The 4,225-nt window shown below is 41.6% G+C and overlaps 1 non-coding gene across 1 annotated transcript; it reads right to left on the reverse strand.

The window, feature by feature from the left end:
- Positions 1-2,675: 2,675 nt before the first annotated feature.
- On the reverse strand, positions 2,676-2,758 carry TRNAY-GUA (transfer RNA tyrosine (anticodon GUA)). Its single transcript has one exon. It is a non-coding gene; the product is annotated as a tRNA-Tyr (tRNA).
- Positions 2,759-4,225: the final 1,467 nt, after the last annotated feature.

The raw sequence follows: 4,225 nt of genomic DNA on the forward strand, positions 1-4,225 counted from the left end.
ATAATCATTGAAAAAGAAGTCCATCTCATAACAAATCCAAATTCCCTCCATAAAGAGATTCCTGCACGGAGTAGTTACTTACAGAATCTCAACCTATTAAGGCTCGGTGCGGTACACGGAACACTAACCCAATCTCAATAAAGACAGTAAAAGCAACTACTTTCAAGCATCTCGTAGTTGAGCAGTATTGCCCAGTTCCAACATGGACAAGGACTGCTAAACATGGATAGAACAAGAGTCGAACTCGCATGTCTCTCTCTCTTGCTATCCCCTTCCCCTGCTATGATTCCTTCCTCCCTACCGATCAATGAGCAGCACTACTGTTTTATCAGCGGTCTTCTCTCACTTAAAAGTCTCCCAGACCCGCCTTCTGTACTTGGAAACGAGCTAACAAACGTTAGCGAGCATATAAGAGGGCATGAAATAGCTCTACCGGGACTTCTCCTTATATATAGCTTTTAGATATATCTCAAGATAACTTTGAACTAATTCCACGCAAGGAAAGATAGTACGTACTAGCAATATCAGGGAAAGCAGACTGAGATACTGCTTGAAAAAGATAGATGACAGGTATGTGTTGAAGCATATCAAGAGAACGAGAACTGAAATGAACCATATCGAGCACTGGTCTCACTCTACAAGTTAAGTTCGATGAGCTCCTAGCGTACCTGTGCCTACTATCTACTTAGTGTGTGTGCTTAGGGAAAGCAAGTAAGCTGAGCAGTAGTGGGGTCAAGGGCGATCCCTTTCGCCTTTGAGCCTCTTCCTTCGAGGAGGAGATAGAATGGACCTGATAGACATGCCTAAGACCGGAGCCTGTCTTGTGAATCAAGTTCGAAGGGCCTATTCGTATTCATTTACGGTTCCCATTTCATGACTAGATAATGGTTACTGAGCAAATAGCAGTTGAAAAGGTTGTAGCTGCATCAAAAGCAAAAAGAAAGGGTGGTCAATCCGATCCGATGATTCGCCCTTAGAAAGGGTGTGAGCGAGAGGCAATTCTTTCTCTTTTTTTTCTTATCTGGGAAGGCCAAGGGTAAGTCGGCATTTGCTTAAGATAGGGGTGTCCGCGGGTGGATCAGAATGAGTCCTGCGGTGCACCTTAAATATTGGTAAGTGGGACTCATTAGAGCGTATTGGTCTTTCAAGCACCTGGGGCTTCCTTCTTTGCCAATTCCAGTTCCGAGTCAGGTCGGACCAAGGCTTGTTGTTTTCCCAAATGCCTCAGGTTTTTTAATTCCGTATTCCTATGTCCGTGACCCAATATCCATCCAGCTTGTCAAGCTTTTTCGTTTCATCGAGTGGGCCTGCACATCACTAAAACGAGGATAAGCACCCCAACCTTAGCATCCTAAAAAGCAAAGTCAAATCCATGTTTGAAGAAAATAAATTCATGATCTATTAAAGAAGTATCAAAAGAGTATCCTTTATTAGTATTAGTATTAGTATTAGTACGACCACATCCATGATTCTGTCTTTGCGAAGATTGATTACTCATGGCACACACACTATATCTTCGATGATTTCCATTCCCCTTAGTTATATTCATTCCGTTAGGAATTCCCAAAATGAAGACGCGCCGGCTTCTCGCCTACTCCTACTGCTCTTTCGACTTCTACTTTTGGCTTAACCCCAGTGCTTCCATTCATAACTGCACCATACGGATTTTCAATGCGATAAGATCTTGTGAAGTAAGGTTTGAAGTGAGTGATCCCACTTCTGATGTAAGTGATGCTATGTGCTCTTATCTGTATGTTCTAACTGCTGTCCATGCCCCCCTTTGCTCTGGGTTTTGCTTCCGAAAAGGGTCTTAGACCCCCGCTTGGGAAAAGCATGGTTCAGGTAATGTATCTATGCGAGCCTGGTTTATTTTCTGTCCATGACAGGCCGAAAAACTTTTTTCAATCCATATGTAGAAAAAGGGACTTAGGCAAGCAAAAAAGGAAAGCATGTGGGCCTTTGAGTTTTTACCTTAGATTTAGATAAGGTCACTTCTTTTTAGGAAGTCTGTGTAAGGCTCTAGCGTATAAATAGCTTTCTTTTTTTTTTGGAATGCCTTCGTTCGAATCTTTCAGGAGTCTGTGTAAGCTTAGCAGTTAAGAAAACTCCTATTGTCATATTCTCATAGGATTTCTAGTGCAAGCCCAGGTAAATCCCTTCCCATCATAGAAGGATGATATGTGTACGGGATCAAAAGGCGGATATGCTGGTTAAATGGTATCTTTCTTCTCCTTTTCTAAGATTATAACCTTAGCAAAACGGGTAGAAAACACTTTTCCAGTATATCTGAGCCGGTGTCTTGTATGGACACTGTTGTTGAGTTGGTTGGCTCCATAAAGGAGTCCTTCAATCGTCTTGTAAACCGTTATGTACCCCAGATTCAAACTATTCCCCTTGAACAAGGGATGAAGTTTGAACCAACCTGGAAAACTGTGCCGACCCACTCTTTAACTCAGAGGGTATGGATCGAAGAATTCGCAAGCCCCGTGCTACCGGCTGGAGCCAATATGCTGACGTTATCTTTATATCAATATAAATCTTCCGCACCTATCGATACAACATCCTCAAACCTTAGAAAAGATCCAATTACTACTAATACTAATGGGCTTTACTCAAGCTAAGCTATAGGATTTCTTTCTCCCCCTTTCTCTTCGAAGAAGTCTACAACAAACAAGTGGGAGAGGCAGGATTCGAACCTACGTAGAAAAACTTCAACAGATTTACAGTCTGTCGCTTTTGACCACTTGGCCACTCTCCCCTTCCCGGGCTGAGGCCCCCCTCCATCAATGGGTTCTAAGAAGGAGGGATAAAAACCTGAAATAAAGCTTATTGATTTGATTGAAGGGAACTCAGACTCTTTTTTAGCTTAGCTAGCGTTCCGCTAGTCAGTTCATAACAATCTCTGTACAAAGGGCAAAGCTTCTACGACAGCTCCCCCCTAGTCGCTTCTGGCGAAGCTGCGAGTTCATGAGCAAGTGAATTGAACAAACCAAGTTCCTAAACTAAAAAAGGGAGTAAGAAATAGAAAAAAAAGAAACAAGAAACTTCCCATTTTGGATGTCCCACGATTCTACTAGTTTAGAAACTAAGGGGAAGGACTGGGGTCGCTAGGTCAGAAAAGCTATAACTCCAAATTCTCCCCAAGTAGGATTTGAACCTACAACCAGTCAGTTAACAGCCGACCGCTCTACCACTGAGCTACTGAGGAACAACGGACTTAAGTTAAGGAAGCCGACTCTCATTCTTTGGACACCAACCTATGACCGAACAAAAAAGGGTTCGTCACTCTTTTTCACATACACCGGGATAAAAGGTTACGATAGCAAGCCCCTCCTCGGCCGGAGAGCCTCCAGGACAAGGGGGCGGCGGTCAACCATCCACTCTCGAGGTTCATCTTTATCAATCGATCTCTGCATCCTGCTAGTTCGCTAAGTAGATCACTCTCCCGAGGGGCAACAATGGAACTATTCCTGCCAAAAACAAGGGACCTACTTCTCATCCTAGGAGTTAGCAGGTATGATTGCCTCTTTGTCTGTCTCTTCGAGTTTATACTACTAATTAATAAGTAGCACTTCTGCTATTCAATCATAGAATCGATTCCGATCAAGATGAAAGATGAAAGAAAAAAGCCCTATATATATATATATATATATATATATATATATATATATATATATATATATATATATATATATATATATATATATATATATATATTCTTTATTAGTAAGCTAGCGCCCTGCAATCAAAAAACAGCGCTAACAAGCAAGAAAAGGCCCCTTACTATACTATAGTAGTTAGTCTTTTTCAAACAAAGGAAAAATATCTGGGCAAAGACATACGCTCAACTCAACCAGAAAGCGACTACGTTCCTCGACAGACAAATAGGTAGAACAACATCATATAATTGAATTAATAAAAAAGCACTACTTAAACCTTTCATTGAAATTATTATTATGATTCCATTAGTTGATATGGAATCGCTCAAAGTCAGAGCAAAAGTAATAATAAAATAACATAAAAAATAGAAGGGCTCTTGAATCGGTTTCGGTTGGCTTGGTTTCTTTATACAGTGGGGCAAAAGATAGATCCTTCACTCTTTCTTTTGGACTTGATCCTCCCCGATTGAAAGCTACTTGAGCTTGCCTATTGGTCAAGTGGCCTGAAGCTCATCTAAGGATGTCAGTCATAGTTGCTTTCGCCCTTGGCCTGAAACTTCAACCTG

Source organism: Vigna unguiculata, chromosome 4, assembly GCF_037176805.1.
Source record: "Vigna unguiculata cultivar grain cowpea cultivar isolate G323 ecotype 2 chromosome 4, ASM3717680v1, whole genome shotgun sequence".
Lineage (NCBI taxonomy): Eukaryota > Viridiplantae > Streptophyta > Magnoliopsida > Fabales > Fabaceae > Vigna > Vigna unguiculata.